This window comes from Alligator mississippiensis, chromosome 4 (genome assembly GCF_030867095.1).
Source record: "Alligator mississippiensis isolate rAllMis1 chromosome 4, rAllMis1, whole genome shotgun sequence".
Taxonomy (NCBI): Eukaryota; Metazoa; Chordata; order Crocodylia; family Alligatoridae; genus Alligator; species Alligator mississippiensis.
This window is the reverse complement of record NC_081827.1, coordinates 125,133,665-125,159,212: the sequence shown is the minus strand read 5'-3', so window position 1 is coordinate 125,159,212 and position 25,548 is coordinate 125,133,665. Positions and strand designations below refer to the sequence as shown.

At 40.6% G+C, this 25,548-nt stretch overlaps 1 protein-coding gene across 14 annotated transcripts in view; it reads right to left on the bottom strand.

Moving 5' to 3' along the window:
- SOX5 (SRY-box transcription factor 5) overlaps positions 1-25,548 on the bottom strand; it is a 947,053-nt gene that overhangs the window by 648,574 nt on the left and 272,931 nt on the right. The gene's annotated exons all lie outside the window — the stretch shown is intronic.

Sequence of the window (25,548 nt, the reverse complement as noted above, 5' to 3'; positions counted from 1 at the left end):
TAAAGTAGGTTTTCTCTCTGTGTATAAATATGTGCTGTATCTTGACTCTAGGAATTTTTCATCTGCATATTAGTTAAAAATCATGTGGAACAGGAAATAAGAGGGGAAAATAATCAAATCAGGAAATTAGATTAGTTATGGATGGATATGACACAGAGAACTTATTAAAAAAAAATGTAAACAACAAGCCAACTGCTCGCACAACCCAGGTAAGACACTTGAACTATGCAACTTAATCACTCTAGGCAATAACATTCTATCTACTTGCCTACCTTAAGCCCCCTTTACTGTAGTCACAGAGCTGTCTCAGTTTTTTTATTGTATATACTCTCACAACACCCCTGTGAGTTAGGAACATTTTATTATCCCCGTTTCATAGATGAGGAACAGAGCAACAGACATGCTAATAGCCAAATTATATTCTATCTATTAGGTGTCTAAGTGGACTTAAGCACCTAATTGTGATTCCATTCCACCCCATAGGAATACATGGGGTTGACCCATTCCACCCTCTTCAAGTCCTGAAAACCCACTAATGCATCTAATTTTGTAATACACTATCATCCCAACCTTAAGATGAAGAGAGGAGGAGGACCCAATGAAGAAGAGGAAGACCCACCCATCTTCTGCCTTAACTGTTTCCCAGGGACTTGCAGGACAGAATAAGATCACACTTAAGTGCCTAATTCCACTTACATACCTAACAGATGGAAAAGAATCTGGGCCTACACAACATGCCCAAAGTCTTACCTGCCAAGTCTCCCAGTTTGAACTCCACCACTCCTTCCATCCTTTATATTCTCTTCTCTTTGCAGCACTGGGGCGGGGGGGGGGGAATAAGGAAGCTATCAAAGCATAAGCTTCAATTGTACAAGGTTTCCCTATTACTTCATATAGTAAAGAAACTAGCAAAGAAGAGTAGGCCTACACAAAAGGTTGTTTAAAAGGTAGCAGCTGCCACAGTCCTGCCAATGCTAGGACTTCTACCATTGCTACTATTAGGAGCAGTAGCAACTCCAAGAAACTTTTGATAGAAGGCAGGATAAATTAGCCTAAGGTGCAAATCTATCTATCTATCTATCTATCTATCTATCTATCTATCTATCTATCTATCTATCTATCTATCTATCTATCTATCTATCTATCTATCTATCTATCTATCTAGTACTAGTTTCTACGCTAGTATATATGTGTATCTGTGTGTGTGTGTACCTGGGGGTGGGTGTCTGGGAGGGGGTGGGGTCTGTATGTATGTATGTACGACAAGCAGACAATATTTTTGTCAGAGTTCTGGAATATGGGAAGATGCTGTGATCCAGTGACAGAGAGAGAGAGGTAAGAAAAGTAGAGAAATATGCACAGATCCTGAAAGATGTTCTCTCTACATTGCAGATCTTTTACTAATAGCAAACATCTCTAGGTACCTGGACCTTGTTCAACTCCCAAGAAAGTGAATGAGACTCTTTCTATTTAACTCAACAGGTGCTTTATCAGGCCATTGATGAAGTTTCCTCTATGGCTGAAGTAGAGGATATGAAGGAGAGATCTGCAGTGCAGAAAAAAGGGAGGGGGTGTATTTCTACAAATAAAAAGTTTAAAAGAACTAGGTGTAGGTAGTGGATATAAATGAAAATATAGAGATTAAAGACCCATTTAAACTATGTGCTTACGCACATATACAACTTTCATCATGTCTCCAACTTTAAGCATATGAGTAGCTCCATAGAAACAGTTACAAATGCGGATAAAAACCCTGCTGAGTCAGGAGCTAGAGAGAGAGAGAGTCTGGTCCAAAGTCAATTAAAATAAATAAAAAGTATCTATGATAAAACTGGATTTTTGGACAAACTCATGGTAGAGGAAAGTGTAACATGGAAAGAAAAAAAGAAGAGCAAGAGAGAAAAAAAGAAATAGGGAACAGCAAAGTGATGTAAATCACCTTGCTTATTGTCTCAAAATGAATGAAGTAATTTTAGTCTAGCATCTGTGAAGCTAAGACCAGAATGGAATAAAAGATTGCAGGGTAACTCTAGAAGAAATCTAGTGGGGCCTGAGTGTTCTGCTGCTGGGAGACACTCAGAGGATATAACACTTTGGGTCTCATAATTAGACTAACTGAATGATTGATCAACTGATAGAATGTTTATCTAAGGCTGTGAGAGCACATGGAGCTTTAAGTTGAGCTATTCTTTTTTTTGTACGCATATTATATGTATACCTATTTGCAAAATGTTTTTCTGACTTCTTAGTAAAAAAAACTCCCTTTAAAATATGTTCAAATTACTTCTAAAACATTTCTTGAGCAATCTAAAGCCATTTGTTGAAGAGTGTTCTGAAGTTTTCTAGAAACACGTATCAGGACTTTCATCTTCCTATTATACCATCTTTACTAGTTTGAGTATCACAGATTGATGTGAAACCATAAAAGAGTTAAACCCAGAGCAGCTTATACCAGAAACCACGTGCTGTTTTTCTTGGATGAACAATTGAGACTTTCTTTACACTTCACTGATAGGCACATCATGAGTTTTGTATATGACAGTGTGAAAGTAGCAGCTTCTTTTCAACAGTTTCACGCTCTCATAAACAAAGACTAGATTTTTTTTCAAGAAGTACTTTCACTAACGCATTGTCACTATTAATGCCACATCGCATATTGCCCACATTTAAAAAAAATAAGAAAAGATTAAAGATCTGTTTTTGGATAATCTCTGTTATATTTACGAGGTTTTTTCAATTTTTTTTTTAATTACTATAGTGATCACACTCTACTAATGTCCTAAACAATAGAGCTTCAGATTATTCACACATAATTTTTATGTATTAAAGAATGGTTCCATGACAACTCTATCATCATTTCTTACCAATCCAAATCATGTGGCCCTCTTTCAGATATTATCTACCTATATATGTATATATTGTATCTGCCCTTTGAAGCTGGCCCACAGTTTCAGACAGGATAAGACACCTTCCAGTAACAAGGGAAAAGATCTGCTTTAGCCCAAATAGTAGAGACTTTTATTTATACTTATGAAAGACTGGGGTTGCAGTGCGCACTCCCAAAGGACTGATCTACAAATGTTTCAATACACATATTAGACCATTGTATGAAAAAGAGGGTATTAAAAAAGATACAAGCATTCCCCAATATAGAATAATTTAGCAAAGTCCTTTCCAAAAGGAGGATACTGATTTTCTTTTAGAGAAGAAAAGGGTGCTGGATGCTTTTAAAACAGAATCCTTTCAAATCGTTTAACATATAAGTGAATGTTAATCCGACTGTAAAAGAAATGTTTTTAACAGTTTATCAGGTCATGGAATAATCTAATAAAAAGAAGTGGCATATTCCTAGGTGGAAGGGGTATGTGGGAATTTATATGTTTGCATTTCTCTCAGAATTTTACTGCCATGACATAGTACAACTATGATGCAAATGTCTGTCACTGATGTTCATAGCCCCATCTTCCCGCAGAAGAAAATCACTGCTATTATTTAATGTCAACATATGATTTTTCAAAAATTGGCATATACGAGAGAAAATTGCATTTACATAGTATGTGCATAATAATTAGGCCATATTTTGAGTCCAAATTTGTGGGTTCCCAAAGAGGCAGGAACAATGCGATATAATGGGTCTTTGCCACCTTTGAGATCCATAATCCTGCAAGTACTAGTGGACACAAATACAAGTTCCATTTGGATGCTTATTGTTTCTATGACAGACTGCAGCTTGGTAAAGAAATAACAAATTGCATTTCTCTAGGACCAGCCATCAGTGGATTTTAGACTGTTTTATATATAAAGGCCTCACTAAGCTGTGTAGGAAGATGATCCCAATGAACTTCAAAAAATAGTTATTGAAGTTATATGATGAGCCTGAAATGTCAGTGAAGTTGATACATTAAAATACTGTTTCTTTTTTCCTTGCAGATGAGTCTGTGGTTGGTAGTTTTAAAATCACAACACAAGGTGACAAATGTTATGCAAACACTGAAAGAGATTAGGGCTTTTAGAACTAAATTTTCAGATACAGACTCTGTCTTGCCAAATCATGCACACGGCTCCTCTTCTCTTTATTTTACAAAAGTGTAGTGACAGTGATCTCCTAGGACATCAGATATTAGTACAGTTAACACATTTGCAAGTACTTTAAACTCCATGCAGGATGGTCAGAATCTCAGTCTCCTCTCAGTGGGTTTGTCTACACATTCATTAATCTGCTGTAGTTACTGCTCATTAAGTTTAGCACTTGGATAACCAAGCCCTAAATCAAAGCACAGTAACAGGTTCTCACAGACACCAACTGCGCAGTAGCCTAATACTATTGTGCAGTGGCATATTAGCATGGGTTTTGCCCAACACACTATTGCACAGAGTTATTCGGCTACTGCGCAGTTAGCGTCTCATGTAGATGCACCCACTGATATGTAAAAATATCTAAACTAGCTTGAAAGCTGTTTCTCATAATCACATGACTTCAAGATTAGGGTGTTCAGAAAACATCCACCAAGAACGGGGAAAAATTAATAAGAAGAAACTTATGGTGGAAAGTGAAAACCTTTAAAGTTTAAACCTTAAAAAAAGATTCAACTACAGTTTTTAATGGGGAATCAGTGAAAAAGAAAGGGTAGTTAGGCATCTGTTTTACATCCATAGTACTCTCATCACCCCCACCCTGCAAAGTCCCTCAATTATCTAATTCCATTCCTGCCAAGGTAACGATAGCTGTGCTTGCAACTCATCTGATCCACAGACAAAACTGAGCAGAATATATGGCAGTAACATAATACAACTCTGAGTACAGACAAACATACATTTTAGTCCAGTGATTCTCAACTAGAGTGCTGTAGCACCGTGGCTGACATGACATCCGTTAAGGGTGCTGCAGGATGCTATGCAATATTAATATTGGTATATGTACAAACACCTGCATATGATTCAAAAGAAACCCAGAGATTTCAAGTATGAATCCATCGCATTGAAAGCATTCTGACCTATTGTGATCTTTCTGAGTTCTTTGCTGCAGAAGAATTGCTCTGTTGTTTTTCTGTAGGCAAGAAATGAGTGAAAGTTAAAAGTGGGCATTTTCTAAGGGGTTCCTTGAGGGTAGGGGAGCTGCTGCTGCTCAGGAGCACATGTTATCCTTTACATTGTAATATCTGCACATTCCTTTACTGACAGACGCTAAGTGAACCACCCCAGCTATGACCATACGTTAAAGTTGGATTGGCTTTGTTAAACGTGTAATGGTTATGGAATCACGCAGACATCATACACTTGCATTATACCAGCTTATATTGCTGTCCGTTGACATCAATACATTTTTATGTCTATCCATATAATAAGTTTCTGGGTTTTTTAAACACATCTCCAACATCTACCTCATGAATGCCTGTCCTCTAGAGATAAGCATGTATAAAACCACAACCTATGGACAGCTCAGTGTCTGAAAACATTTAGCCCTTATAAAGATACAAATCAAAATCCTAAATATAAAACCATGGCAAAAAGTGGGAGCATTTCAAATCCCAGTGCAATTCCACTGCACCAGATCTCTGCACTGAGATGTTATAAAATTGCAGATATGATCATCCTTGAAATATTCTAAGCTTTAAATGCAGATCCAAAACTGTGACCTTAGACAACTTGAATGTTTATATTGTTCATCTACTAGCTCTCATCTTTTGAAAACCTAACTATCTGCTTCAGAGAATGTGTGTTTAACAAAATGGAGTCACTGATTACACAGTTTGGTCGGCAATAAAAAATAACACTTCTGTCATATTTTAGAAATTGTTAAAGGACTTTTATAAATTTCAGAGATTGGCAAGAGCACAGAAGATTCAAGAAAGCAGTCATCAGAAGCGTGCCTTGGTTTTATTTAAATTGGCTTTTAAGCCAATGTATTTAGGTATTTTGGTTTAGCTTAAACCCATTTGGGATCATATTAATAAGACTCTCCACAAGGGCATTTGCATGTCTACAATTAAATCACTTCAAATTCACACTTTTGGTTATGCTAATGGAAGATTTTACAGTGAGCGAGCTCTAGAAAATGGACAATGATAAATCAAGTAAAATGTCAGATCCTTCATAAATTTCTGACTGAGAATATGAACATCCATTAGAAACAGGCCTGCTCTGCATGACTGGATCCAAACTCCTCCAATGCAGAAAGGAATTTAGGCTCCAATTCCTGGCTCATCATATTAGAAAAATAAGCAGAAGCCACAATTTTCTGATCTGGAACTGATCTTATTCTGGGTATTCTTAAAGTGTATTCTGCTTTAAGTTACAGTTTTCATTTCCCTGTACTTAGAAAATAAATGAATTAAATAAACACATGTTTGGAAAACTTCCACAAGGAAACCATGTAAAATTCAACTTTCATTAACAATCTAAAAGTCAGGCCAGCTTCACCAAGCTGTTGGTAAACATGACTAGGGACAGACATTACAAATAAACTGGTTTAAGTGATCAGAAACTGGTTTAAACCTCTAACAGAACAGATGTTCAGTGCACATAAAACAGTTTGAAAATGGCTAAAACCAGTTTGAGATAAACCTGGCTGAATGTAGTATCAGACTTAACTGATCTGAGTCAAACTAGTTTATGCAATGTCTGTCCCAGACCCCTTCCTGGTTTAACTTAAATCAGAGTCCCCCAGAATCCCAGACGTTTTGCAGCCCTGCCTGGCTTTCCCATGCTCCATCCCCACCCCCACTCCCTCGTGAAGCAGGGATTCTGCCCCCGCTTCCCACATTGCAGACAGTAGCCAGCATGTGGTATTCTAGCTAATGCTGGGAGGTGTCTGTGTAAGGCAGACAGGACAGTGTCCACTTAGGGCTTTTTAGAGCTAATCAACAGGTCAGCTGATAATGTTCCTTGGGAAAAGTTGTTTAAGAAGAGCTTGAACTAATGAGAGAGGCTTTTGTTTTCTTAATAGGGTGCTAAATGCTCTGTTATCAACTCCCTGCTGGGCTGGTGAGGAGCAGTGAGGAGGGACCCCTTCCTAATCAGAGCATCCTGCCTATGCCCCACCTCAGCTCAACACTCTGGAAGGGAAGGGAGGGCTAATCTAGCACCTCCCAGCTTCTAGCCTGAGCCACTGCAGGCAGTGCCTCCTTTTTCTCAGTCCAGAAGGAATGTCTGTGCATATGCAAATCAGTTAAGCCTAGGCAGGTTAGACTAAGCTGCAAAGATTGAATCAATTCTAGCTCAGGCTTTTTAAATGGTTGTCCCTAGCCCATGAGTTTCACTCAATGATCTAATGGGGTGGAGAATAAGAAAGTGGAGCTAAAGGCAGGCTTTGTGGCCTAAAAGGAATTATGTTTTCATTAAGACATTATTTGAAACAGGATTTTTTTATATGGCTTTGGCTCAAAGCCAGAGAAAACCAAGGGTTTTCAGAAACACAAAGCAACCTCAATAGGTAAGATACTTTGCAAACTAATAAGAAATAGTTTACACATACCCCCTGCCAATTGAAATTTGCATGTTTCACAATAATATGTATACATGTTTGAATAGAAATGAAGGGAAAGATTTCATAAGAAACTTACACTTCATAGATGATTTAACTGGATTCCTAGAATCCCTCAGGATTCGGCCAGAATGTAATACACACTGGATATCTTTAACACATTTTTAAAGAAAAAAAATAGTATGTGATAATCTCTCATGCATGCAAGGCCAGAATTTGCTATCCTTGGTCATCCTCACTACTACTTACTCCGTAAGTAGTACTTACTCTGTAAGTAGTCCTACTACATGCATGATTCCCCTTCATCCCTATTTATGTCCGGCCTTTTGAGCATGTCTAAATCCCAATTTGTGAGCTCTCTGGGTTAGGGACTATCTTCCTGTTCTTTGTCTGTGCAGTGCATAGCACAATAGGACACTATGGCTTGTTTGTAATTCTTGGATGTTATTACAATTGAAAAAAGGACTGCCAGGCTCTGGAATGGGCTCCCAAGTGAGGTGGTACTCTCTCCTACCTTGGGGGTCTTCAAGAGGAGGCTGGACAGATATTTGGCTAGGGTGATATGACCCTAGTATCTGTTCCTGCCCAGGGCAGGGGGTTGGACCTGATGATCTGTTTAGGTCCCTTTCTGACCCTAAGCACTATGATACTATGACTCAGCTTGGATGCCACAGCATAACATTGTCTATATCATTCATGCCATTATCTTGTTTGCCTCAATTTTTCCTTTGCTTCTAAAAGAAAAAAACCACTGCAGAGACACAGACCTTGTTCCTATTTACCTTCCTCTGGTGGCAAATGTTCTGGCAGTGGACTGCAACCACCACATAACTGCCATCATTCATATGCACCTGTGAGTTTCTGTAAGCTCTGCTGTGCTGCTGGAGTGCAAGAGGAACCGTAGGAAAGTGCCAGATGCTAAACAGCACCAGTAGTCTTGCTTTATCCTCTGCAAAAATGGCACAACTCTTCCAGCAGGTGAAAGGGTTCTGCCACCATACAGGGGCTTTGAGGACAAATACACACACTGAAACTTACAAGAATTTAAGTTTTACAAGCAAAATTTTGCAGTGGACACCCGGGGCTTCTAGCACACATGCACATATGTGGAGCTCCATGACAGCACCTCCATGGCAGCAGGGTGTGCATGGCATCCTTGGAATGACTAGTGGCTAAAGGGGCTGCAATAGCCAACACATTCCTCCTGTCAGATGCTGAAACCTTGTCACTCACAGACCTGGTGATATTCTGCTGGCAGAAAGAAAGGATTTGGCCAGTTGAGGGGACTAGGGGATATTCCCCATTTTCCTGGCAGAACTATGTAGTATACGTGAGACTTGGCACACACATATGACTCTGCAGAGATCCTGAAACAGTAGAACTGAGAAGTCTGAACTTCACCATCCCTACAAGGTATTAACATTTCCAGAGATAAGAGAAAATATTGCTAATATTTAGATGTAAAAAAAAAAAAGAGGGAGGTTTGTGGATGTGTACAGTTTTCAGCACATCTTCTCATTTGGACGCTGCAGCCAGTGACATTTGCAAGATGCTGCCGTATATTTTTTCCCCATGGCCAGGAAGGAACCAAATTCAACAGATCTCCAGGAGCTTCCTGTAGAGAGGAGGTCAAACTCAATGAGCCCAGAGAGCACGTCTGACTGTATTCTGAACACCATAAACATCTATTGTTCCTGGCACCTCGTTCTGGTGATTCATTTAAGTGCAGTTGACTTCATGGGTGGAGCTCTTAAGAGTACTGCCACCATTTTCTCTCTCAATTCAATACCTGCATAGAGATAATAACTACAATGGGGGCTAGAAGAACTCCCTTCACAATAAGTAGGGCTCCAGTTGTGCTTCGCTATTGAATTCAAATGGTAGCAGGAGAGAGCCCTCGATTGCCAGCATTTTTATATCCTCATATTTTTCAATGTAGGTGTGACTGTAATTAATGTTTTACTTTATATGTGTTTCATTATTGAGTCTATAAAGTGCTTTGAGATCCCTTTGGGATGTAGAGCACTATATACATGTAAGTTGTTATTATTAAATAACAATCACCAGGCATCTAAATTATACAATAGCTACCTGATTGTACTTAACCACTTTTAGCTGTAATAAAAAAAATGATTATATGCAATATAAATTAAAGATATGTTTACCCCAGTTCAAGAAACTTGATGTACATTTGACTCAAATTGTAAGTGCCCTAAAACACCTAAGACTGATCCTGCCTACACTGAAGCCAAGAGGGGTTTTGCCATTCTCTTAAAATGGGCAGTGGATTAGATCCCTGATGAGGAATCAGGTATCCTGGCAACTCAAGACCTGAGGCAATTTCATGAGCATAATTCAACAAACCACTTCTCCCCAGTCCACAGTGAGGTCATTTCATAGCTGTAGTTTGCAAGTGACTGCAGGGAAGTGAAGGGATACCTGAGCTAACGTTAACTCATTCAGCACCACAGAGGGCACAGTAGGCTAATTTACACAATTCTCAGTGTTACTTTACTTTTATAGCTGCGGTTTAGGAATACCTGCCACAAAACAACTCAAGAAATACTGTCTCTAGAGCCTGAACCTGCCCTCAGAAGCTTGCTTTCTCAAGTGTGACATTTTAGGTGACGGAACATTTTGGTACCAATTTTACCAAAAATCATAACTCAGGCCCTAATAAATAGTGACTGGATTAAAAAAATCCATAACATTTAAAATCATAATAAAATTTTGGTGTCTTTTAATTTGTTTTCTATCTTTTGAACTGTTGGTGCTCTCATCCTTGGGTTTTTTTGGGGGTTTTTTTGCAATTATTATCGCTAGAAACTTTTTTAAAAATGAAAGTTTGTCACATAAGAATATGATTCCAAGAACTAAGGCTGGACTGGGACTTGGGAAATACGGAATCTACTCCCAGTCCTACTAACAATCCGCTGATTGACTTTGAACAAGTCAATTCCCCAGCTTCAGTTTCCCCCTCTTTAAAAATAAATAATGATAAAGACCTTTTGTGACCTACTGATTAAAGGTATTATATAAAACCCAGGAAATATTATTATTACTATTATTGTTATTATGTTTCTTACTGGATTGCCTGCTAACCCCTTCATTCATTGCAGTAAGCAACAAAAGGATACCTTTACCTATGACTCTTCTGTTGGCAGGTTACAGACTCTTACAATTTTCACTGAAAACTTAAAGTTCAATAAAACCTCTGAAATTTCAAAATGAAGATTCTCATTTAAAAGGATCTGTATAAGGAAATTCTATTTAATTTTTTTTCAGTCTACTGACCTTCAATAAAGCTAGTTAATTTTTTTTTTTTTTTTTTACTTTTGGGACCTTTTGAAGGAATAGTTTTTTGTTTTTTTTAAAATCATATTGTTCAACTAAATATTTTTATCAGTTCTAGTCATATGGACTAGAACAGCTGGAATATTTTTTGGCAGAAAGATTTCTCCCCCAAAATGTAGGGCTGACTTAAAAGTGAGTTATTTTAATGAGGAGCATTAATGCAATTTTTGCCACTGTAAATGTCTAAATAAATATTTTAGTTCAAAGTGAGGTTTTAAAACAGAATAATATTTTCATTTTAATGTTTTACAGCAAACAAAACTTTGAAGGAAACCAAAATATTTTAAGTCAAAGTGAAAATTAAAGAAAGTGAATAAAACTGAAAAATGTTAAAAATCATTTCAAAACTTCTCTGAGAAAATAATTTTTTTCAAATATTTTTCATGTTAAATGTCTTGTGGGAATTTTTTTTGATTTTCCCAACGCCTCTAGCTGATCGACATGTTAGTATATGAAGTTGTTTTTATCAAACATGCAAAAGGCAGCAGTGAAGTAGTTCGGTCACGCCTTATTGGGTAGCTGTCTCTCTATCCAGACAAATTCTAAAAATAAAAAAATATAAAAATATTCATCTACATTTTTTAAAAGATTCTTTGTTTAGAATTTAAAGCATATGTTTGGAAGAACCCAACTTTAAACACAGCTATGATCATTTACATGAAAGCTTTAAATCTCCAGGCACTACAGTAATATAATATTGCATAACAATAGGGATAATGATGAAGATGGTATGTGATAGGCCTCTCAAACATGCTTAGTGGTATCAGTTGGACTCACAAATTTATATCAGATAAAGATCTGGGACAGAAAATCCAAATGAGATCAGCGCTCCCTTGTACTAGCTTCTGTGCATATCCAAGGTTAGAGACAGTCCTTGCATGAAGCAGCTTACAATTTATGTAGATAGCACAGACAAAAAGTGAGAGGCAGAAATTATGATTCAGAAGGAGAGTAAATGACTTGCTTAAGGTAACAAAGGAAACCTGTGTCAGAGAATGGAACTGAATTCAGATGCAGAGGTCAATGCCTACTTTGCAAATTTAACATGCCAGGCAGCAGCACAGTCAAACACACTGTGCAGCTCTCCACACCCTATATCCCCACCCAGAAGCAGTATAGACAAGTTTGCATGGTGCTGCATTTGGGCTAATTAGCATTACTATGATACTCAGCCAATTAGCCAAACTCCAGCACCATATGAGGCAGCTACACAGCTCCCAATGGGGGAGGAAGCACATGCAGAGCAGCGTGGCATGCCTGAGTGCTCTAATGCCTGGCACAGTAAGTTTGCAACGTAGTAACAACACAAACCAGCTTTGAGTCCCTGCCCAGTGCTTTTGCTACATGAATAATTCTTGCTGTCCAGACGCAAGTAAAGAAAAATGCTTAATAATCAATTGCATTTATGTACAATAATTGTCTTATTAAATCAAAATTCAATACAATTTGTTAACCTCAGTTTAAAATATTACCTAGTAGTGATCTTCCTTGCTTCAGCAAACTTACTGTAAATGAGAAGCGTGGGTTGCCAAAGGAGGAAGGTGATTGTATGTATGTAACACACATAGCTTTCCTCTGAAGTGCGTGTACTCCATTAGGACTGAAACTGCATAAGGTGCCAGATAGCACTGCCTATTGTTTGACACATATCTCTTTATAATGTGTCAGTGCAAGAGCATTGGGTACTATCCATCAGTCAAGCCACAATACATCCTGACACACCAGTTAGTAGAGAGCAGTTAGAAGGCTAAGTCAGAGGTGATATCTTGCACTCGGATTGGGAACTGGGAGGGAGGGAGGCAGAAAGGGTAGAAGAGGGGAGTGGCACTAGCTCCATATTGTTGCTTCAGTGGAAGGACACAGCATGTCATAACGAATTACTGTTAATTTGCACCAGCAGTACAGTTAGATTGAGACCGGCAAGCGACGATGACAAACAGCACTTGCAAGATCGCATAATGAGGGGGCAAGGCTGCTTCACTGGAGCCGCTTCACTCAATTAGTGGACAAGGCTTTTAATGCTGCTATGCACAACCAAAGCAATTTTGATTACTTAGAGCTAAGTCTCCATTTAGAATGATTCGGAAGCTGAAACACTTTTTTTTCTTTTAATATAATTTATCTACAGAGTATTCGAATAGTAATAAGCTATTTGTGAGCTGGACACATTAGCCTCTGTTTCTGCCTAAGTAACACTGAAATATTTTGTTTTAAAAATAAGTTAAAATGATAGTATTTATTCTACTAACTAAAGCATAAATAACATAGCAAGTGATCAAAATACACAGAAGGTGGAGTCCAGTTCTGGTCTTAGTTCTGCAGAAATCCAGAGTAATCTGGTTGATAGTGGTGGAACCATGATAGATTCATGGTGCTATAAATGAAAGAAGATTTTAACACAGTGTTTTTATGCATATATCTCTGTTTTGGGTTTACAATTATTGTGGTATTCTATTGCCCCAAAATGGCCAAAACTGCATCATCTATTATGTATTATTTATTTTTTCAACACTTTTCTTCTAACCTTCTTTTTCACTATGCTTTTTTTTGGATGCAAACATACAGAACATGATCCAGTTCTGTGAGAACTGGTCCACAAGATCTGATCCAAACTACTTTAATGTTAATTTGTAAACTTGCAAGGAAGGCTGTGTAAATAACTAGGGTTTCTGTTTATGATCAGTTCAAAAAAAATTAAAAATAACTGCTTTTGTTTTGCTAGCAGGCATTTTTCCATTCTTAAGACAGAAACTTGAAAATGAAGGGCTACAGTTAGAAGGAGACTCAAGTAACGTTCACGAGGAGGTTGAAATGTTGTCAAGATCCTACCCCCTTCTACGTTATCACCCAGTGTCAGGAGTTGCATTCAGCATGTGGAAAAAAAACTAGGTTCCAATCTCCATCCAATTTGGAACAGTGACTTGAACTCAGGTGCCTTGCTTCCTAAGTAAGTACCCTAACCAAAGGCAAATACGGTAAGTAGGCATCTATATCTCAATCCCTCCTCTAAAAACTGTTCCACTTATCATAAATAAATATCAATTGTTGTAGGTACCAAAACTCAGGTGTCCATCTTTCCAGTGAGGACCTAATCAGTAAGTTATGGATCACTGTATTTGCCTAATGCCTAATTAATATTCAATTCTCCATGGAAAATGGAATACCTTCAACAGGAAAAAATGAGCTCTAGTCCTGTAGCCCAATGATAAGGAAAGGAACAAGTCCTTGTTCTAAATCAGGCAGAGAAGGGATTTGAATTAAGTCTCCCAGCTCCAAGGAAAGCATCCAATCCAGGCAACGAGATGAAAGGGCAACACAGAAGCCTGAATATTCCAGTTTGTCCAACCAATCAAAAAGGTCTGATTTTAGAACTGCTGAAATGAATTATGGTAAAATTTCCAAATGTTTTCTCATTTTTGTTAAGGTTGAAATTATTCATGGGTTTCATAGTGCTGTGGGTCGGAAGAGACCTAAACAGACCTGCCCCGGGCAGAAATGGGTACCGCGGTCATATCACCCCAGCCAAATATCCGTCCAGCCTCCTCTTGAAGACCCCCAAGAGTATTGTTTGAATTTGACCCAAATCTATGAACAGTTTCAGCCACCCAGAGACTGAGCTTTTCAGGCTGCTTGTACACGCCATGGGGGTTTACTTCGGTTTAATTCTCTCTAAATCGAAGTGGTGGGTTTTTGAAAACACTGCTTCAGTTTAGGGAGAATTAAACCAAAGTAAACCTCTGTGGTGTGTACACAAGGGTCGGGCCTGATCCTTACCTGCCTCTCCGGCAGTGGGGGGACAGAGAGAGTACAACCTGCCAGCAGGCCGAGCACTCCCTGAACTGCAGGGGAGCTGGTGCTTCCCTCTGCAGCGACAGGACCTCCGAGGCAGGACCTGCCCACAGGTACCCAGCCCAGACAGTCCTGGGGGTCACTGCAGCTGTGGAGGGAAGCACTGGACCCCACACAGCTCAGGCAGGCAGGCTCCAGGGAGAAAGAAAAAAAAAAAAGGCTCACTGCTTTTTTTTTATTCAGTGGAACCTCTTTGCACAGGCTGCCTGCACAGCCCCTCAGCTGCACAGGGTCCAGTGCTTCCTTCCAAGGCTGTTGCACTTTGTTAGGTAGCAAACTAAAACAGCTCGGAGGTGTTTTATTTTGCTATCCCTGAAACTCATTTAAAGCGCAATATGCTGCTGACAGTGTAAACAGCAACACCATTAAAGCAGTGAAAAAGGGCATTTAAGCCGATTTAAAGGCCAATTTTGTGGTGTGTACAAAGGATCTCAGAGAACAAATTATTTGCATTAAAAAAGTGGTTTACTAATATTTTGGGGGGAGGGGCAGGAGATGTTTAATTCATTTTTGGCAGAAATGCACTGCTTTTTACCTGATAGCTAGCCTTATGCAAGAATGAGGTTTTCCTACTAGCCTTCAAAGCATTAGGGACTGGACAATTACTGAGGCAAGATACCAGCCCCCACAGACCAATTGTCCAACGGTCTTAAACAAACATTGTGTTTCTATTGTTTGTGCTCAAATGTTGAACAGTGACCTTTTAAACTGCTTCATCTCTCAGGTGCAATACAGTGATGTATGTATAATTTGTTTAAAATTTAGCTTGGCAGGATAGTTGCATTAAATCTGCATCTTGTTTTTATAAAGGTCCTCACTTTTGCCCCTTAGATTTCAACTTTCAGGATACTGGCTTTTTGTATTTTGTTTTCATAATACCACAAGCTATTTAAATGTATAATTATGAATTATCACTTGTCCATTTTTCTGAGTTTTGCAAGGTACAGTGAGCAACAAAAAATGGAATTTAGTCAGAACTGAGCCAACCATAAAAACACTAGGCAACAGGAATTTGATCAACACTCTGTCTCTTAGCAAGACTAGATGTTTAAGGACAGACAGAACAGAGCAGTCCCATTTGGTGTTTGAGGAGGAGCACAGCATCCTGCAAGAAGCATTCTCTCGGGGCTTTGTAGCTGGTAACCCCTTTCCCACCAGCTGTGCCCTGCTGCTGCTGCTGCATCCCATTGTTGCCTAACACTGCTCAAAGGCAGGCAGACAGTCATTTTTCTCAAGGGGGTCCATACTGGGATGGCAGTGCAGAGCTGGAAGAGGCAAGGCTAAGGGTGAGTTGAGGGGTCAGCATGCTGGGGAATTAAGTCGATGAAGTCAGGATGCTGTGATGAGTAGGAATCCTGGGTTGATGGCAGCATGGTTTCCAACCCAAGAAATTTTTTTTTATTGATAATCTGAAGACTTTTTTTACCGAAAACCAAACTTTCTTGTTTGGGTTCATGTTAAACCCAAAATTTGAGTCAGAGCCTTGTCCAGGGCCTGGCAGAAGGGTTACAGTTATGTTAAATAAAACATATTTTACTGGAAAAAAAATTGTCAGTAAAAATTTGTCTTGGGTTGGTAAACCTGGTTCAAGCGGGAAGGAGCGGGTATTCAGCAGGAGGAGGAAGGTTTGTGAAAACAAATTAGCCAGTCTTGAGATTGGTCAGCAATATATATTTCAAAGGCCTTAGATATGCTGTGGTACAATAAATTAAAGATTGTTCCAAGCCAAAATCTTATATGTGAATATTTTCAAACACTGAAATCATGCAGATCCATATTTGCATTTTGTGCCTGGCTCCTATCTCTGTCATCAGATGAGCATAAATATTAGATTCAATCACAGCTAAACTTTGAAATAACTTAATAGCAGTCCAAAGAGCATGCCAGGATGCTGGGGGAATCTTTTTTAGGTTAAACCAGGAAGGAGTCTGGGACAGACATTGTATAAACCAATTTGAACCAAATCAGATGAGTCTGATACTACACAGAATCAGGTTTAGCTCAAACTAGTCTCAGCCATTTTTAAACTGGTTTATGTGTACTGAACATCAATTCTGTTACAGGTTGAAACCAGTTTCTGATAACTTACATCAGTTTATGTGTAATGTCTGTCCCTAGCCTAGATGCTATTGTTATGAAAATCACAGAAAATCCCAAAAGGAAATTATTAATTTGATTGGATATATTTATGGAAATAATATTATTAATTTTATTATTAATTGTATTTATTTAATTTTTAACCAAATCAGATAAGTCTGATACTACATTGAACCAGGTTTATCTCAAACTGGTTTTGGCCATTTTGAAACTGGTTTATGTGCACTGAATATCTGTTATGTTACAGGTCTATACCAGCTTCTGTTCACTTGAACCGGTTTATGTGTAATGTCTGTCCTTAGCCCAAGAGGTCAGATTTGATGATCATAATCATCCCTTTTGGATTTAAAAATCTAGTACTTTCTTGCTATCTCATAACCCTACAATGGAACAAACCAAAACCCCAAACTTAAAATTGTCAGATGTTTGATCAGGAAAATCAGGATTTGAATCTAGGCTTCCCATATCCCTTCTGAGTGCCATAACCACAAAGCTATAAGATGCACTGACATCTTCCTTTCAGTTTACCTCTCTCGTGCTCTATCATGGGCAAAAGAAAAAAAATTATGTCAAACCCCATGTGTTCCCATGAAAAGTTTTCATTTCAATAGAAATAGCATCATCCTCTAAAATCACTATCATCTCTATCTAGATTCACAGATGTTAGGGCTGGAAGGGATCTCAGTAGGTAATTGAGTCTGACTCCCTGTCCTGATCAGAAAAGAGTGCTGGGGTCAGATGACCCCATCTAGGTGCTTGTCCAGTCTCTTCTTGAAGACCTCCAGGGTATGGGAGAGCACCAGCTCCCTTGGAAGCTCATTCCAGATTCTGGCAACCTTTACTGTGAAGAAGCTCTTTCTAATGTCCAACCTAAATCTGCTCTCCATGAAGTTATGGCCATTGTTCCTAGTTACTCCAGGGGGTGCCCTAGTAAATAGAGCATCTCCTATTCCCTGCTGACCTCTCCTGATGAATTTATAGGCAACCACAAGAACACCTCTCAGCCTTCTCTTGCAAAGGCTGAAGAAATCTAGGTCCCTCAGTCTCTCCTTGTAGGGCCTTGCCTGCAGGCCTCTGACCATACAAGTGGTCTTCCTCTGAACCCTCTCAAGATTCTCCGCATCCCTCTTGAAGTGTGGCGCCCAAAACTGGATGCAATACTCCAACTGTGGCCTGACCAGTGCCACACAGAGGGGAAGCATCGCCTCCCTGGGCCTTTTCATCAGGTGCACCTACTAATGCATGATGAAGTACGGTTAGCCTTGCTGATCACTCTGTCACATTGATAACCCATGTTCATCTTGGAGTCAATCCGTGATCCCTTTTCGCTGCTGCACTGCTGAGAAGGTCATCCCCCAGCCTTATAAGCATGTTGGTGGCTCTTTGCAGGTGCAGCACTTTGCACTTGTCTTTGTTGAACTGCATCCTATTTCATTCTGCCCATTTTTCCAACCTGTCCAGATCTGCCTGGATCTGTTCCCTACCCTCTGGTGTGTTAACTTTGTCCCATAATTTGATATCATCTGCGAACTTGGACAGGGCGCTCTCGACGTCCTCGTCCAAGTCACTGATGAAGACATTGAATAGCACCGGTCCAAGCACCAAGCCTTGTAGGACTCCACTGTGCACATCTTTCCAGGTCAATATCGACCTGTCCACCACCACTCTGTGGGCATGACCTCTAAGCCAATTTACTACCCACCTGACCATGTAACCATATACATCACAGCTTCTCAGTTTATTTATGAGAACAGAATGAGATACCGTATTGAAGACCTTCTTAAAGTCTAGGTAGATGACATCTACCTCAGCTCCTGTGTCTAAGCATTTTATGACCTGGTCATAAGAAGAAACAAGGTTAGTTGGGATGGATCTACCTGCAGTGAACCCGTGCCGATTTCCTTTTACCATTATTTCCCCTGCTTGGTTCCCACAAATGTAATCCTTAATGATTTTTTCCAGATTTTTTTCAAGGATAGATGTGAGACTAACTAGTTTGTAGTTTTCTGGTTCTTCCCTCCTCTCCTTCTTGAAAATAGGGATCACATTAGCCCTTTTCCAATCCTCTGGGATCTGACCAGAACACCATGAGTGCTCGAACAGCCATACCAGTGGCTCTGCTATAACACTGGCCAATTCCTTCAGCATCCTTGAATGAAGTTCATCCAGGCCCACTGATTTGAACACATCCAGCCCCTCCAAGTGCCCCTTCATTAAGTCTGCACTAACAGTTGGTAGGCTGGTGTCCCCCCTGTGTCTATCTATGATCCAATTGGGATATTTGTCTTGGTCTGTGTCTAGCAATACAGATGGAAAGAACTCACTGAAGAGCTCCACTTTGTCCGCCCCTCTGTCACCAATTTCCTGCATTTGTCCTATAGAGGTCCTATGCTATTCTGCACCTTCCTTTTGCTTCCTATATACCTGAAGAAGGACTTTTTGTTGTCCTTAATTTTTGTTGCCAGCCTAAATTCTAATCCTGCTTTGGCCTTCCTAACTGATTCCCTGCAAGTGCAAGCCAGGAAGGTACACTCCTCCTTGGTAGCTACCCCCTGTTTCCACAGCCTGTATACCTCTTTATTTGCCTTAGGCTTTCCTGGACTTCTCTGTTCAGTCAAGAGGGCTTCTTGGCCCCTTTTCCCCCTTTTATGCGCAATGGGATTTTCTCTTTCTGTGCCCATAGGATCACTCCTTTGAGGAATGACCACCCTTCCTGGACCCCCATTTTCACCAATGCTCTTGAGCTTTAATGCCTCACTAACTAATCTCCTGAGCCTTTCTGAAGTCTAGCACTTCAGCCCTGCTAATTAGTTTACCCACCCTTCGCCAGACAGTGAATTCAATCAATCGATGGTCACTATCCCCTAAGTTACCTTGTACAGCAAAAGCTTCGTTATCTGGCAACCCTGGGGAAAGGGGGGTGCCAAATAACCCAATATGCTGGTTATCTGAGAGGCCCGAACAGGCGTCTTTGCCTGTTTGGGCCGCCACCTCTTATGCTATGACCAGTGCACTGCTGCCCCTCCCACTGCATCAGTGTGCTAGGGGACAGGTAGGGGGGCCCTGCGCAGGCTGCTTTGTCACAGGCCATGGGGGCTCGGCGAAACTGGAACTGCCACAGTGGGTGCTTCCGGTTTCGCTTTTACCTTACAAGCTGGCATGCCGGTTAATAGAGCATGCCAGTTTGTAAGGTGCTAAATAATGCAGTTTTTACTGTACCTGCAGATCCCCACCAGGTCATCCCCTGTAGCTAACACCAAGTCCAGCAAGGCATTTCCCCTAGTGGGATCGTATGCCTCCTGCATTAGGTGGAGGTCCTGTATGCAGGTTAAGAACCTATGTGAGTGGTTAGATTTGACCGACTGCTTCTCCCAGCAGATGTCAGGTTAGTTTAGGTCACCCATGACATATCTCTCGACCATATGGCCTCTGAGAGCTGTCTGGAAAATTCCAAGTCTAGCTCATCCTCCTGGTGTGGCGGTCTATAGTGGACCCCCACTACCAAGTCCCTTTCCCCCTGACCGCCCTTGTAAGCTGAGCCACAGTACCTCAGTTTGGCCCTCCTCCGATCCCATCCTGATTACAGAGGATGTCTATTGTTCCTTAACACAGACAGCAACACCCCCCCGCCCCTTTTTCCCCACTCTAGCCTGTCTGTACAACCTGTAACCCTCAATGCCTACTGCCCAATCGTGAGTAGGACCCCACCGGGTTTCGGTTCATAATATACACAAAGAACTATATTACAGTTAGTAATATACACAAAGTAATATCTAGTATATACACAAAGAATACAGGAATGATAAGTGGGAAATCAACTGGTAGTAGAGCAGAAAGCTAGAATCTGAACAGGTTAAGAAATAAATCTTGTTTCTCCACATGCAAATTGTAACTGAACTCAAGACCCATGGGAACAATTATACATATGTTTTTGAACTAAAATTCTAACCTGGCATGATTAGTTTTGGCCTTATTTTTGTCAAAACACCAGAGTCCATATGGCACACAGCAAATAAATTTACATTTTTATTTTAAACCTCTATGTGTTTTTCTTCTCTATTCCCTCCTCTTCCACCACACACACTGGCAGGTTCTACCAAGGCACCAAATGCCAAATCAATCCTGCAAGCTGGCTGGCACAAGCAGTGTTCAATACTGGCATGCTCTTCTTTTTGCAGAGGATTCTCTGCACATCCAAGCATCACTGCCTAACATCTCAGAACCAACATCCTTTGCTCTGTCAACAAGGTTGTGCTTAAAGTGTCAATACACCACCCATTTCCCAGTGCTTAAATCAGATAATGAGAATAATAGTACCTCATATTTCTGTGTCATATTCCCCTACCTGCTTCTGAAGGATCACAAACTGCTCAACAAATTATTTACATTCAATAACATTGAAATGCTGCTGCTGCAGTGGAGAATGGAAAACGCTGAAAAACATGTGAACAGCAAGAGCAATCTTGGTCAGGGACACCAGGGCAATCCTATGTATTTTCAAACCTTATGGGAACTTTTTTGTCTGTTCAGAACAGGAAGAGGTCACTTCATACCAAGTTCATACCTACCCAGTTCACCATGAACTAAATGGAATTTAGAAAGATGATGGGCAGAACTTACCCTATCAAAATGCAAACCAGCAATGCCAGAGGTTTGAATCTCCCTCCATTACCTTGCCTGCACGTTTTCCTGTCCTTTATTTCCCTGCCCACCTTCACTTCTGTTTATGTTCTATCTGTTCTTATGTTACAGGCGTCATAGGTCAAGGTCAAATTGATGTGTTTTTTCAGTTGGAATGGAAGGCTGGGAGGTTGGTAATGGTCCTTAGTTCCCAGGGAGTCCATTCCACAGTCTTGGGACAGTCCCTGTGAAAATTGCCTCCTTTACCCTTGTTACTGAGAGCTTTGTTCAGCCAGAAAAACAGCTGTCAACTGCCATCTTCATGTTACAGTTTAGGTGATCTCTTAGATATCCTGGACCAAGGTCGTGGAGCTCCCTTATGATGAGGGCTGAGATAATTTGCTTTTGATGTGAAATTTTGAGACAATAGTGTGGACAGCAGTTTTGATATTTCTGCAGGCACTGGTGTTGCTAAGGATATGCATTGTAGCATTAAGTACTAGCTGGAGTTTCCTAAGGCTCCCAGCCCAGGTATATCAAGTTGCTGTAGTCCAGAGGAGAGAGTTGACAAAGAAGAGAATAAGTACTGACAACTACTGATTTGATTACAGCCTGTTACAAAGTAATGGTCAATCAAGCACATTTAATTCAGTTAAGTCACAACAAAGCTAGAAAGCTTGCCACTGTAACAGCTGCATGCTTGTCTGCTAACAAAGCAAGGAAAGTGCAAGTGTACTGCATCTACACATCCCACCCACTGCATTTTGCACTATGCAGGCTGTCTGCTGCTCCCCCCACATCTCTAAGTTTCTGTAAGAGCAGCAACTCCACCTAACAAATGTAACTTTAACAACAGTAAAACAACCTAATAGCTTAGCATGCCAGGGGGCTAATGTGGTGGACCATTTAACGCTGCACTAAATAGCCCTGGTTTGATTCTCATTGCCAAGTGCCGAACTGAGAATTGCAACTGCAGGAGCAGTTCCTAATTCATTAGTTAAAGGGGGTCATTGCTCATAGGGTGGGGAAGAAGGAGGGAAAGAAGAAAGAAGAAAAAAAATCAGACAACTCCAAACATTCAAAGTAAACAGAAGGTTGTACTCCTGAGAGATGCTGTGTTTAGCCAGAAGCCTGACAAAGCTCTGCAGCTGGGAAGCCCGTGGTGATTTTACTTGACACTAAAAAAGTTGCCATAGGACACTTGTAACCTATATAATAGGCTGGGTGGGAATGGGGAAGTTGGGAATGAAAGGAAGGTGAAAACATCTTGTTAATGTGCTGTGGTTTTGCTTTAACCAGCCCTCAAACTGCACGGCATGCAGGCTGCCAGCTTGGCAAAGCAGAGGCAAAATACGTGAATACCTTCCACAAAAGCAAAACCAAAAAACTGAATTATTCTAGTAACAATTTTTTTAATCTATTAAAATAAAATTGAATATAATAAAATCAAAATTAAAGGAGACCTCTATAAAGGGACAGCTTTATTCTGAACATTAGCCCCCTAAAACAACTGATTCTCTAATTCCTGCCATCACTCAGATTGGCCTTGAATTACCTCCTGATAGGCCTCCAATGTGCTTGCAGATGAGAGAGTGTAATGGGGATCTGTTAATTAACTAGAAGCAAAGTTGCACGGTGGGGATCAAACACTGGATGCGTCCTAAAACTCCCACAGAGAAGATGAAATGCAGCGCAAACTTTAAAGACTTCCCGTCATTAGCCAAGACCTTGGCTGCTCCTGGCCCAGACCCCTCCTGTTTCAGAGAACAATGAGGACAATGATGGCAGAAATGAAATAGTGCAGCAAGGAACAAAGGAATTAGCTATTTACCCACAGAGAAAGAAAGGAAAAGAGGGGCGAGAGGGGGAGGGGGTGGGGGACGGGAACTTGCTTTTTCTATGGTTCCTGTCTACTTTTAATTAATTTATGGCTGCCAGGGACGTGCACATAGAGCACGCCCAAGAGCATTGTGGTGGAGTGTGGTGTTAATACATGTAACATCTACTGTTTATTCCCAGGCAGAAAAGAAACGTATACTGGGGTAAAGGGTGTGAGGGGGGAGGAGGGGAGGCAAGAAGTAGGGAAGGTGGAGAGATGTTCCTTCTTTAAAGTTATTTGGAAAAAATGGACAGAGAGGGCCAAAAGGTTAAACTGATCTTTAATTTCCAGGAACTGGGATCTCTTCAAATGACTGCTTTTAAAGTAAATCACAAACATAAATCACCACAGAGAAAATTCCAGTCCTTGCAGCTGAATATTAAACTACAGAAAGAACATGCTAATGTAGACCAGGGATAACCAACACCCAAGATTGCATTGGCAACTTAGAACACAAAAACCAGGTTTAATGAGACTGATTCAACAGCTCATTAAAGTTAATGGAAAGGCTTCCACTAAATACAGTAGGTTCTGGATCAGGTCCCCACGTACACGTAATGATAATTTGCTCTTCTATCATGCCTTTTATCCAAGGATCTCATGCTAATTTACAAACAGTAATTAACAATACTTCACACAATCCCTGTAATGCAAGGAAATACCATCATGTCTTTTTTAAACATGGAGAAGAACCAGGCACAGAAAGGTTAAGTTACTTGTTCAAGATCACACTGAAAGTTATAAACAGCCTATCTGTAGATTTCTGGTCCCCAATATGGATCCCAATGGCGACAGGTGCCCTGATACCTTAGGCAACTGGTAGGGAAAAAGAGGAGGGGGGGAGGGGGCGTGGCTTCTGCAGGTGCTTGCCAGCCCCACCCCTGCTGCCGACACTGCCGGCAGCTTCTGTGGGTGCCCCCCTAGACTCAGAAGGCACCAGTTGCCTATGCCTGATACCACAGTGATGTGCACACTATAAGAATCTGAACTGAACCAACAACTCCATCTGCTAGGGGCATACATTATTTCTTTCAACAAAAGTAGATACTCAGTGTTTGGTTATTCTTTTGTCTTCCTTGGAAGATTAATTTAAAAGGTGCCTTGTCTGAGATTACCAGAAACCGGTATCTCTAGCTGATTGATTTCATCCATATCCTGCAGCAGTGATCAGGTAGGACTGCATCTGGGAAATGTCATTTTTAACAAAAATCTGTTTTATTAATTCATTTGACTTTTGTCACAGACAGAAAATCATACCATCACATAACCTGCCAAAATATTTTGCTATTCTTAGCCTCTAAGACAGGATAATTGTTTTATGTCTTCCACCAAAACAGCTGAGACTCCAGGATTCAAAAAAGGACTAATAGATTCATAGATGTTAGGGTCAGAAGGGACCTCATTAAGGTCATCAAGTCTGACCCCCTGTCCTGGGCAGGAAAGAGCATTGGGGACAGATGACCCCATCTAGGTGCTTGTCCAGTCTCTTCTTGAAGACCCCCAGCACCACCTCCCTTGGAAGCTCATTCCAGATTCTGGCAACCCTTACTGTGAAGAAATTCTTTCTAATGTCCAACCTAAATCTGTTCTCTGTGAAGTTGTGGCCATTGTTCCTAGTTACTCCAGGGGGTGCCCTAGTAAATAGAGCATCTTCTATCCTTGCTGCCCTCCCCAGATGAGTTTATAGGCAGCCCCAAGATCACCTCTCAGCCTTCTCTTGCAAAGGCTGAAGAGATCTAGGTTCCTCAGTCTCTCCTCATAGGGCCTTACCTGCAGGCCTCTGACCGTACAAGTGGCACTCCTCTGGACCCTCTCAAGACCTGTTCATCAGGTGCATCTGCTAATGCATGATAAAGTGTGGTTAGCCTTGCTGATCACTCTGTCACACTGACAACTCATATTCATCTTGGAGTCAACTATGACTCCACGATCCCTTTCTGGTGCTGTGCTGCTGAGAAGGTCATCCCCCAGCCTTATAAGTGTGTTGGTGGCTCTTTGCAGGTGCAGCACTTTGCACTTGTCTTCACTGAACTGCATTATATTTCATTCTGCCCATTTTTCCAACCTGTTCAGATCTGCCTGGATCTGTTCCCTACCCTCTGGTGTGTTAACTTTGTCCCATAATTTGATATCATCTGCAAACTTGGACAGGGTGCTCTCTACGTCCTCTTCCAAGTCACTGATGAAGACATTGAATAGCACCGGTCCAAGCAACGAGCCTTGCGGGACTCCACTGCTCACATCTTTCCGGTCAATATCGACCCAT